The sequence below is a fragment of the Phasianus colchicus genome, chromosome 9, assembly GCF_987193195.1.
Source record: "Phasianus colchicus chromosome 9, bPhaCol1.hap1.1, whole genome shotgun sequence".
Lineage (NCBI taxonomy): Eukaryota > Metazoa > Chordata > Aves > Galliformes > Phasianidae > Phasianus > Phasianus colchicus.
Genome location: NC_143444.1, coordinates 2,728,270 through 2,741,366, shown reverse-complemented (window position 1 = coordinate 2,741,366; position 13,097 = coordinate 2,728,270). Strand labels below are relative to the sequence as shown.

Genomic DNA, 13,097 nt, shown 5'->3' with positions numbered 1-13,097 from the left:
AAAACACATGATCTGGATCTGTGAATGGAAAATGAGTCATTCAACATGGTGAGCTGAACCATACAGTTACTGAAGAAAGAGAAAAAAATAAGAAGCGATTAGTGGGCTGAATATCTATAAAATCTGCATGAAAGTCTTCTAAAGGAACACTGGAAATTTAAAGGAGGATTAAAGAGGCCCTAGAAAATGGATGGTCTTTTCAATCAGAAATGGGCTAGCTTACATAATAGATCTATCTTTCATCTATAAATTATGATTTCATATTAAACAAGTTGAAAAAGAAAATTCAAATATCTTCCTCTATTTTTCTATAGCTGGCATCATAATAAACAAGTTTTATAAATCACACTCCTCTTTAACTGCAATTTTCAGCAAAAGTATCGTTTTATCCTCCTCATTTTTGAAACTGACATGTTATTAACATCATACATTATGTCTAATTGTCGTTGGAGGAAATAGAATTGATAAAACAGAAATAGAAAGTGTCCAAAAATGAAAAAGTAAAACAATAACATAGTCTGAAACATTCATCAAAGCATATTAGCAATAAATTTTAATCAAGAGTGTGTCACTTCCCATTGAGCAAAAGCAGACATGCTATGCTGTTTGCAATTACTGACACAATATAGTCCGAGTTACAGAAAAATTGGTTATCATCAGTTGAACTTTCAACTAAAATCAGTGGAAAGAAGCAGGATGAAATAAAATTAAAATGGGGGAAATCAAGGCAAAGGAGTGTGAAACAGCGTGCAAGTCCAAGAAGCAAATTGTTAAAAGATGGCATAGCTGCAAAAGATGTGTTAAAGGCCTGAAATAAAAGTCTGTCCCATCAAGTAAATTGAATTCTTTCAAGCAGCTTAAGGCACCTGGTCCGCCCTGAGCCAGGTGTACTAATTTGCCTTTGTGAGGCTTGCTGCTAATGAGCACGTCCAATGAACCAAGAGAAGAGGCATACCCTAAGACAAGTAATCCAGTCAGGAATGACCTTCCTACTTGGGTACCAACAATCTAAATTAGTCCATAGCTTTAAAACCCACCACAAAAGAAGAAATAGCTGCATAGAGAGCTCAGTGTGGCCACAACAATAGAGTTTGTCATAGTATACTGACTACCCAGCTGAAAGCTGCTACTGACTCCTACCAGCTCAGAGTGTGTTTCCATAAACTGCACTTTATTATTCCAGCGAGATGGGAAAGATATTCAAATAATTACAATTAATAATCATCCCTGTTGGCACTGGAAAGAGAATTCCAATTGCAGCTTATCAATCAAGAGCCAGGTCTCCTGCCCACACAACACACTCTTTGATGATGATTTGTGTCTAATAATTGCAATGTGAAGAAACTACCAGAGATACTAGTATTAAGCTCATTTGCAAACAAGGATTACAAAAATAATCTTATAATCTGCAAAATGCTGTTGGAGTATATTAGCAGTTTGCATGTTGAACTCCAACATGTAGACAGATGTGGTAAACACTAGCAAAAGCAAAGGATGTTCTCCCCTTTACCACCTAAACAGGTATAACCACTATGGATTCTGTGATCTCAGCAGAAATAAATCATATTTCACTGAGGAACTGAGGAATATAATTTTAACATTTCTCAAATTTGGACACCTACAGCATCACTCTGAGAGTCAAAGTTCTCCAGATGCTTGAGAATTAAACCAAGGAAAAATGCTCATTGTCCTTCAAGACATCCTTCCTATAGAATCCTATGCAGTCTAACATAAAGATTGTTCTGCCACAATTTGAGTTTATGTCTAGATACAGAGATTTTGAACTATATCTATATAGTCAATCCAGCCATTCTATAACATCAAATTTTCATGTTCTTCATTCCATTCTCCTTTTGAGTGACACATTTCTAGTATTTACACAGAAATAGTAATTAACATTTGTAGTCAAAAGCCTATCACCCAAACTCACATGTTATTATACATTGATAAATACAAAACAACGTATATAGCCTACTATCTTAGTGTCATCTAACAGTTTTGCTCTGTTATCTGCTCTCTAGGTGGTAATATTTTACCAATTAAAAGAAAGGAACTGTCTGCTTTGTATCCCATTAGAGTCTCAACATCAAACCTAAGAAATCTGATGGAAAGCTGTATATTTTTCTTATTCTGAGAAAGTTAGAACATTCTCTCCTTTGTCAGACTTCATCAAATATTCTTTGCATTCTTCCCTGTATCTATTCACTATACAGTTATAATATTTAATCAGTGAAACAAGTTAAAAGAAAAGTTAATAATGCCATTCTACAACTGCTAATTAAAAGCAGAAGTATCCCTCCTTGGGTTGAATGGCTTACTGTATTTCTCAAGGCAAATAATGATACTGAGATCCAAAGTAATCCATTCTCAGTGACTACCATTCCTTGTCTTTTGATTGCCTTGATACAGCAGATAAATTTAAAGGGCTTCTGTCCAATTTGAGGCATATGAATGTGAAGAGCACAGTGATAATAAAACCAATTGACTCAAACTGACTCTGCTTTTGGAATTGACTGCAGGTGATATTCTTTCTTCTGCTGCTAATAAAGACAAGCAGATTATGTCATAGTATCAAGGTCTGTAATTACAAAAGAATTAAGAACAATCTATAGATACCTAGAAATAGAGCTTAAATTTATGTGTTACAAACTGATTAGTGATAAGTTTCTGTGAAAGGCAATGTAATTCAGTGACAATACATTCAGTGGTACGAGGGATCATTTAAACATTTTACCAACACATTCATTAAATAAGTTCATTCTAAACAAAATGATACAATTTATTCTTCTAGTGAAAAATGCATCAAAAAAATAACACTGAAATTAATGAAACCAAAACTAAAAGTAAATAGCAGATGACGACAATACAGACATCTGCAGCAAGAAAAAAATAAAAAGAATAAAGTGCAAAAATAATGCAAAACAAAAGCAAGAAAGATAGCTTATTAACAGAAACACCCCAAAATAAAGGTTAATGAACAGTGAAAAGCTTTTATCTTTACCCTACAGTGAAATCAACTTTAAAACACCTCTTGCAGAAGAAAGGACTGCAGCTGCAGCAATCCCACTTCACATTAAATTCTCTCTTTCAAAAATTCTCGACTCCCCAAGGCAACTCATCTCCAGAGAGGCAATCTCAAATTATGGCTAATGTAAAAGTCAATGAATTTGAAAGGGACATTCTTTTTTCATCAGGATGAGTCAAAGACATAGTCTCAAGGGAAAAAAATATTCTGACCCACTGCGTATGAAAAGGTCTCATGCATATTCAAGCAAATGCTGCATCACAGCTTACACCTTCAGGACACGTATTTGGAACAGCCACCATTCTTACTACATTTCATTCTTTCCATAGACCCATGGCAGAAAGTTAAGTGAAGATCAGAAATTATCCATATATCTTCTCAGCTGAGGATGCTTTAACTTCAGTTAACACATATGGTGACTGGATAAGAGGTTTACATCTTGAGGCTCCATAGGAGTTCATGGAGATAAGGGTTCAGAGAGCTCTGGAGATACCAGCTATTCCAGTGTCAGACCTATAAGAAAAAAGGAGAAAATACTTTATTCCAGATCCATAGTAAGGAAATTGTATGGAAATGCTGGAGCATACAAAGTCAGTATTACCTCTCTTTAAAACTTCAATACTTTGAAAGGCTACATTGTTGGGATATTAGCTCTAAGTGTCTGGAATTCAGCTGGATTTCAAAATACTTGTGAGGTTTCATGCTTTTAACTTTCATCCCCTAGTGTAAATATTGCCTGTTCCTATGTCCACATCTCTGAAGTTTTAGCAGAACACAAGATTTCCATTCATTGTTGGTCATAATCTACTGCAAATCACTCTTTCCTGTAACAATTCCTCTGCCACTTTCTACTTTCAGAAGGCTGCAGATTGAGTTGGAACTAAAGCTCAATAAAATCCAGTATTGATGTACAAATCCACAACCTATTAAATAGAGAGCAGATTTAATACGATTAATCATCATTTTTAGAGTCTTCTGGGAGCAGGAAATGAGTTCATTTTATGAGTGAAAGATAAGATTTCCTATTTATTCTTTAATTTTTTTTCTCTCTAGCTGAGATCCCCTGAGTCTAAAACAAAGTTTTTACACTTTTGGATGCTCCATCACCATCTGAGGTTGAAAATTTCTACCAAGCCTACTAAATGATTTTGCTTTGTGCTGCAACATTTATACTACATGAGTTGAGTGCTGAAAGGAGTTTGGCCAGCTTGTCCAATTATAGCAACGTAGCACAGTGCTCTTTACCGTGAGCATATGAGAAAAATCAGATATCACAATAGAACTCTGCAGACCTCTCTGTCAGGTCAGCTTGAACTGCTGTCCTCATCTCCACAAACCTCTTTTAAAATCTCTTCTTATTTCTATCATCAGCTGGAATGAGTATTGAGAGCTAGCACCTCCCTAGATACCACAAGCTGAGACCTGCATTGGTCACCAACTCTGGCAATGCTCAAGCAGTAAGGTGCCCACCTGAGTTAGCCCAAGGACACAGGATATTTGATTTACAAATTAATTTTTCCACTTGTTAGTTGGTTTGTTTGAATACTGCCACTGCTGGCATAAAAAATTATGTGCTTCACAGTCCACGGGAATTTAATGAGCTCTCCATTCATCATCATAGAATGGCCTGAGTTGAAAAGGACCACAATGATCATCTAGTTTCAACCCCTGTGCTACGTGCAGGGTCACCAACCAGCAGACCAGGCTGCCCAGAGCCACATCCAGCCTGGCCTTGAATGCCTGCAGGGATTAACTTTTAAGCTAGGACACGTCTGTTCTTCTTTGGCCCCATCTGCGTTTAATGTCAATAGAAACTGGCCCAACCATCTCAGTAAGACTTTGGGGGAATTATAGCAGGGGAACTTGATTACTTGTTAAACTTTATCTCAGTCATTCATTAGTTCACATGCATTTTTCTTTAAAAATCAGATAACCACATCCACTATACAGATATAAGGAACAAATCCCAGCAAACTTAAGAAAGAAAGAAAGAAAAAAAAGAAAGGAAGAAAGAAGAAAAAGGAGAAAAAGACAAGGAAGAAAAGAAAAAAGCAAAAAGGGAAGGAAACAAAAGGAAAGGAGAAGTAAAGAGAAAGGAATGAAAGAAAGGAAGATAACTTTAAAAACAAATCAGCTCTGCTTAACTAAGTTACCAGGAAAAAAAAAGTACAGAAACCAAGGTGAACATAATTTTTGTTCAGACACAGTATGAACAAATCATATAACTTACAGTAATTATATATATGCTAACTAAAAGGACACCATACACAAGAAAATCAAACAATTCTTTTACTTATCAATTAGTGTTAGCTACTCTCCTCTTCCCTTCCATCACTGCATCTCAAAACTTTGTTGTCCAGGTTGGCAGAGCACTGCCTGTTTCCCTTTCAAACTCTCACCTTTACCTGTGCACCTTACGCAACATCTCCAAAAATCGGTTTGATCAGTTTAATGATATCTCTGCACACTCAGTGCAGTTCTTCCACCTTTTTTTTTTTTTTACCCAACTGGAATGATCCAAAAGTACTGACCTACAAATTCAGAATGAATCTTAATAGAAGGGACACAAAGTGTAACAGACCAAAATGTGGCACTGCGTTCAAATCTATCCATCTATTTCCATAAGCCAATGAATAACAGCATTTTGGCAGTGTAGAAGTTAACCTCCATCTCTGGAGACCCCCCAGTAAGCTTATACACAATTTTTTTTTTTGAAGAGTTGAGGCCTGAAGAGCTAAGGCAGATTCACAGTCCTGAAGGGGAGGGAAAAAGATATGCATTTATTCCATGCAAGTACAAAAGAGTTTGGATTTCTTCATCTGAACAGTTTTGTTTCTTGTCTCCTCTAAAAGCATGAATGCTTTTGCATAGTCTCAGATGCATTTGTGTGCAGAGAGACTACTGCTATTTCCTCTAGTAGACAAGAAGAATTAGCATTTTGATGATACCTTTAGTACATCTTTCAAAAGGGAGGATTTCAGTGTTTTGCAGTCATGAAGCAGGGATGACGCCTCCTCCAGGATCATCAAGTTGCCTTATCCCAATTGAGAGCATAACAGGGTTTTCTTAACCTCATCATGAACCATGGGCAGGGACTTCATGAAGGCAACAAAGGTAATTAGAAAGTGCTAGTGCTCTCTGTGTTATCTTTGTAGATGACCTGCATATATTAAACCATCTGTTACAGATTTGATTTACTTATGAAGGGTGATACCATCGTTTTGTTAGAAAATTTACAGACTTTGGTAAAAGTCTGTTTTTCATTCAATTACAAATTTCCTGTCAACTTCCATGGGATCGGGAGTTTAGCTTGATGTAAAATGAAAGTGATTATTACCAAGCAGAACAGGATGGTATTCTGAAAGGATTACAGTGAGCGCCACATTCATTTTCATAGATGAAAAGGAGTACTAAATTGCTTTAGGAGTGAAACACTGATCTGTGCATAGTTTTAATATAAAAAACATAGATTTTGAGATAAATTTGCTAGTAAAAAAATGCAGTAGGAAAAATGAGCTAATCCTAATATTACCACAGGGTTAATGTTCAGACATGTATCTGCACATATTGCAGCAGAACAGGCTGAGAAGACTAAATACCTTAGGAAACAGCTTTGCAATATGCTGAAGTCAGATGTGAGGCAGAGGCTGGAAGTAAGAAGAAAAAATAATAGGTTCTATCTTTCAAAGTACTCTAGGACTTCAATAAAGAGTAAGTACTTTTTTTTTTTTTCCCAATCTAGGTAAGACCATTTAAAGCAGTTGACCCTGGTAAGACTGTAGATTTGTGCTTAGATCCACTTCCAGTGTCCAGACACAAAGCAACTGAACCAATGTAAGATTCAGTTTCACCCATTAGAAAGTTAAAGAGAATCTGCAAAGGGGAAATCACTGATCATGAGCAGGGGTGTGAAAACCACATTATTCCATATCTTCTGATCAAGATTTTGTGAGGCTCAGAGGTGAGCAATTTTATTGGATTTATGATATGTCTGTGAAATGAAATCAAAGGAAATCAAGAACAATAAATATGCCTTATAGTAGTACTATAGGTGAAAATTACTCTACTCTTGGGGGTTTTTTAAGTTCACTAATTCAGGTTTATTCTTTAGGAGCACATTGCCTGAAGAAAAGCTATATCTATGCCTGTGCAATTTGCAGCTGAATTATGATGCTAGAAATAGGCTCCAATATTTGCTTGCAGGAGACATCACATAATGGCCAGAAGTTTGAAACCACTAAGTCCAAATTTTGGCAATCCATATCTCCAGTGTAGGAAGGATGTTGAGCCTGGGAATAGCGTTGACCTGCTCTTCATACCACCTAGGGGCCAAATATCACAGTTTCTTCATGAGCTTACTTGGACCAGAAGGTACTTTGTTTTCAGCAGCTGAACTGAAGATATCTAGGGAAGAAAGTAAATAAGATATATTTTAAAAAAGAAAAATAAGTGAAAATACAACCGTTAAAAAATATGCAGTGAGAACTGGGAGCTGCAAATGTAGTAGTACTGTATTTGTCGCATTTCTATCCCTCTGAAACTTTTGTAGTCTTTTGCTCAGAGAGTAGAATTTGCTGATATGACTTACATGAATAAAAAACAACAAATAGTGGATTTGTTGTTGTTAAACTTAGGATTTAATTTATTTGCTTTGCTTTGTTTTTTCCTTTCTTATTAGCAGTTTCTGATTGGCCCACAAACAGGAAGAAAAAAAAAAGAATATTTAGATTTTATCTAAGACAATGGCAGCATAGGTGTACCATATTTCTTTCCTCATTTGAAAATGAAATTCTGTATTGTTTGTAACTCACCCAGTTTCACAAGAAATCCTTTGCTAATTTCTAATTGATTTTTCTCTTTCTTACTCTACAAAATACCTTTCTTTTTTCCCTCCATACAGTAAATGGAGCGTAGCTTGAAATTCAGGTCATACATTTGAAGCAGATTTGTATGAAATAAAAACTTTTTGAACCAAATTCCTCACTATCTATCTAGCTTCATATATATACACATGAAAATAGAGATGGAGGTCCAGGGGAACCTCTCTAACTATCTTTTCCAAACCCTAAAAGTCTCTCTCATACCAAAAGAGCAAAGCTTCAAACATTTTCTGTCCTTTCCCTCTAAGTCTTTCATTTCTTTTCCTTAGCATATCACACAGTGATTAGAGAAGCTGCAGCAATTGATGCCCTTCAGTGGCCTGTGTCTTCCCTGCACATGTTAGATGGGTTGTCCTTCATGTCAGTGAGTTGTGTCTTATTAGGAACTAATAAGAGCATCACCACCAGGAATCCAGGCTCCCTGTCAGGAGTGATGGCTCTCCATGTGTGTTGCTTTCATATGTTGCTGAAAAAGTGTCTGCTAGGCTTGACCTTATCTCTGTTTTGGCATTTTATTCTCCCTTCATAGCCTCTTGTATCACAAAAAATACATCTTCCCCAGCCTTTCCACCCACAGTGGAGAGCCAGATGCTCTATTTCATTTTTTAGAAGGAGGTTATAAATACATTCTTGGAAAATTTTGCACATTTGGCTAGCAGAGTTTCATTTGGCTTTGCATCCTTCACTATTGATTGTTTGCTTTTTTTTGGTCTGTTTGAGTCTTTCTTGCAAAATGACAGTGCTGGATGATTCCAGCACCTGGGGCTACCTCCCACTTTATTTGATTCATCTGATGCTCAATCCTTCCATATTCCAATTTTCACTTCAAACCTGCCTCCCTGTACTTCTTTCTAGCCAACTACTGCATACACTTTTGATTTTCAAATCCTTTTCTGGAACCCATGATACTCTTCCCATTCCAGCTCTTGTATTTCAGCACCACAGTAGGGAAGTTTTCTGATTCAGAAAAGCACTGGAGCGTGTTTGATTTTATCACAAGGGTTTTTTAACCAGAGCCTCTATTTAATCCACTTAGTTTTGTTATTGATGAGCTCCACTGCCCAGAGGCTCAAGTCAGCAAAGCTTTTATGCATGTTTAGCTGATTCCAGTGGATTGTTTAGAGTTAAGCACATGCTTAGATGTTTCTCTGAATTGGAGCCAAGATGTTTTTCTTCCATGGGGACACAGCAGTAAAATTGTGATCCTAATGTCATAAGATGTAAAAAAGACCTGGCTGTTTTCCAGTTGGAACATTTTATCATGCACATCAAATCTTAAAAGGCCAGGGACATCACAAACCAGTTTCACAAATAGGAAACCAATATCACTGCTTAGCTCTGTTTTCTGCATATGATACCAGGACATCATGCTAAAAAAACAGGCCATTTGAACTGGCCACAAAGCACAAATGCAGCACCCTACTCTGAGTAGGTCTTTGCCAATAGACTTCATATTTCTGTTCTTTGTTAGAGGCATTTATGTTAAATATCTTTCTGAAATAGTATTATCGAACTTCATATATTTAATAAGAAATGAGAATTTTGATTGATTTTGAGATAGAACATGAACTTATACATTGATTTTCCTTTGGTACTGCTCTAAAGTTAAATCCCAAAATAAGAGAGGCAATCAATGTTCTCACTCTGAATAATAACCTGAAACAAAGGACCACCTTCTTTGCAAAGTGGAAAGATTTATTTAATGTAGGAATTCCAGATCTGCATACAACTACTTTGAATTAAATACAGATCACTTTGCCAACATGGGTAAAGCCTGCACATTGTGATTGCAGAAAATAAGTCTCTTCAAGGAAACTCTAGACCATGCAGTTAAAGCAGAGCAGATGTGCCAACTGTGGCACTGTTGTAGAAGTCCTCAGTTAACTGAAATATTGTCCAGCCCATGTTGCATATCCTGGAAAAATGCACTTATGCACTTTATCAGTGCTAAGCATCTCAGTAACTTCAGCAAAACCTAAGGAAATTCTTACATTCTTCAAGATATTTGTATGACAAAAAAACTTCATGTTTAAAATAGATTACATTCAGTAAACAGATCACATTTGAGCTGGTGACTTAGAAATTATAAGGCTTACAATGCTTTATGAACTAGTTCCCTTACTCCACAATCATTCTTAATTATTCTTCAATTCCTGTTGTATTGACTTACTGCCCAATTTCCTATAAAACTAATTGCATTTCAACACTATTAAAAGAACTTTGGAAATAATACTGTAGACTTTCTAAAATGTCTCTCAAAATGATCTGCAAAGTCGCTGCACAGGTAGCTTGGGAAGGCTTTTCTATCATCAGAGTCTAACATAACTATCTTAATAGGAAAGACAATGAATAAGATAGCTAAAAAATAGAAATAGAAATAAGTATTTGCACCTGAAGTAGGTACACTAGCTTGGACTGCAGCGTTACCCAGCATGCATAATTTCCAACACCCAACCATAAATGACATCAGATTTCTATAGGATGGCACTGATTGGTCTGCAGCAGGGATTATGTACTGGTTCCTCATCCACAATGAAAAAATCAGCAGCTGCCCTTTATGGCAATTCATATTTCATCCTCTGCTCTCTCTCACCATGCTGAAGACAGGTGAGAATGGGATCTGGCATGTGGTGGGCTTGCAGGAACAGCTCAGCCTCAGATTTGTCGCCTTTGGGTTCAAGGCTGTCCAAGCCATCAACAGAGAGAGAGGCTTTGTGTGCTGTCAGCTGAGATCTCTGGTTGCTGGGTTTACCCCTAGCCCTTACATATGATTTAACAGAGGGATTGAATAAGGACAATTTGATTTAGGCAATTACTTTGATTCTTTCTCTGGATCCCTTCATTCAGATGTTTGAAACCTCCCCATCGCTCACACTTTGTTTCTGTCGCTGCCGTTTGAAAGTTGTCTGACTTGATCGAGTGAGCTGATAGAAAACAGTCATTGAGATTGTTTTTTCATTAATATCACACATCACTCATGGGAATTAGGTTGAGAAATGGTGGTTGAAGTCATGTCAACCAGCATTCACTGTGGTGGATGGCATTTGCAGTTTTAATTCTGCTTTTCTAGATTGAGTGCAAAATTCCACTCTGAAGAAGGAGATTATGAAGAAAACGTACATACATAGAAAAATATACTGATGCTAAAGAGAACATGCAGAAATAATTTCTATGATGCTTTGCTATTCCAAAGAAAATAATACACTAGAGTGATAAAATACAAGAAAAAGAAACATGGCCAAAAGCAACTGAGCATTACATTTTGTGGAGCCTCAGTCCATCACCACTGCAGGATGCATGACAATGATACACCATTTATTCCTTACCAAAAATTATCTTTACTCAGCAGGACATCTGTTGTGAATGAAACTCACATTAATACTCATGGAAGAGCCATGTATTTTGGCCTCCCAAGGCTGAGGCACTTTTGTCTCTCAACAATTTACTGACATGATTAGAATATTTCATGCATTTGCTGATGGTTTTGTGCCAGAGTTACTCTGATGTAACTCTTTACACACTGACCATTCTGATGCAGACTGATTTCCTGCAGAAAAAGTGGTGTGTTGTAAAATGAATTTATAGCATAGTGAGAACTCTTCGTTTAGATCACATACGGACGTCCTTTCTGGGCATGTAAGTCCCAGATTCCAGCTATTGATCATTTAGCTGTCTACATAATTTATTCCACTTTTAAAGAGAGACAACATGGGTGGAATGGGATAGATTCCCATAATAACCTAATACATATTTTCTCATGTAGACAAGCCTTCAGGCAGACAGAGTGGATGTGGAACAATGAATGAGAAATCCTGCGGGTGGATTTCATCCAGAATAAAGAGCTACCAGGTCTTCTTTCATAGGGAAACAAACAAAATATAGAAACAAAAAAACTTATCTTCAGAACAACTATTTGTCATTCTAACATTCTTAGAAACCTATGCCAAGGCCAGTTAGACTTGTAGCAAAGCCTGTACTTGGCTTGAGACTTGGCTTTGTTTTTCATTCAGTACTCAATTCACGTTTGCTAGAGTACATCTATGAAAAGTTGAACTAAGCAGTAACAATTTCCCATTCAAGATCCCCAAAAACTATTTTATGTTCTTTACCAAATTCTCAAAGCAGAAATAATAGAAAGCAGGTAGTTATTAGAATGTTCACCAGACAGCTAACCTGCCCCCATCTCAAAGCAGTTCAGTTAAACTTTTGATGTCCTATAAAAAATAGGAGCAAATTATAGGAAGATGAAATCCCATGCAGGTTATCCCCCTACCACTGTCTTTCTGCACCAGGTTGTTGCACAACTACAGAGCACAAAAACTGCTGTTTCAATGACTAATGTTATTAAAAACAGCAAGGAGATGGCTGTTTTGATTATTCTCTTGTTAAACATATATGAAAAGAAATCTAAATCAGAAAGCAGTATAGCACAAAGGTCAAACTGTCTTTCTTCCACTAGATATTGCATGGAATATTAAACAATGGAAAATTTAGATAATTTATGCTCAAGACAAAGGTTGTAACAAAAATGAGAAACTGAAGCAACTAATTCTTCATATGGGAAACAGTAAAATTATAATTCATTGTAACCACTGCCTTTAGATTATAATTTTCTGGTTCCCTTGGGTTCCACAGTAGGAGAAATGAAAGGAATATGTAGAAGGACTTTAAAAAAAAATTATATCAGTGAAAGAAATTAACTCATAAATAGTTATGGAATATATCATAAGTTCTTCAGCAGAGCTGCTGTAACCAAAGCAGAAAGTCTTGTCTAGCTTGTCAGATTTTTTTACACTTGGTCTTTTCAATTAAAAACTCAATAAATATATAATTGAAAACATTTTCAGTAAACAAACTTGTGTAAGGTGCTGATGAAAAAAAACACGCCAACACTTCTTGCATCCTATCAGTTTTACTCTCCAATTTTACGTAACTTTGATCCGATCTTTATCTGAAACAAGGAAACAGAAAGCATCACCAGCCCACCACTAGGAAGCACAGCATGTCATATGAAGTCTGGCTTCCTGCCTGCACAAAGCAGGAACACTGCCCTGTCAATGTCCAGCAGTTACACCACAGAAAGCTTATATGTTCTGCCCTTTCTCTCCAAAATGTAGTTCGTAATGATGGCAGGAGAGACCATGGAGCCAGATAGATTTTTGAACTTGCAATTCGGGTAGAATTTTTGTGTT

At 36.6% G+C, this 13,097-nt stretch overlaps 1 long non-coding RNA gene across 2 annotated transcripts; it reads left to right on the top strand.

The window, feature by feature from the left end:
* The first annotated feature begins 4,960 nt into the window (after positions 1–4,960).
* On the top strand, positions 4,961–7,029 carry LOC149916722 (uncharacterized). 2 transcript variants are annotated; one of them, XR_016468934.1, is made up of 5 exons: positions 4,961–5,205; positions 5,743–5,814; positions 6,007–6,139; positions 6,563–6,678; positions 6,768–7,029. It is a non-coding gene; the product is annotated as an uncharacterized LOC149916722 (long non-coding RNA). The 2 variants fall into 2 exon arrangements; XR_016468935.1 differs by having other exon boundaries at positions 5,743–5,818.
* The last annotated feature ends 6,068 nt before the right edge of the window (positions 7,030–13,097 follow it).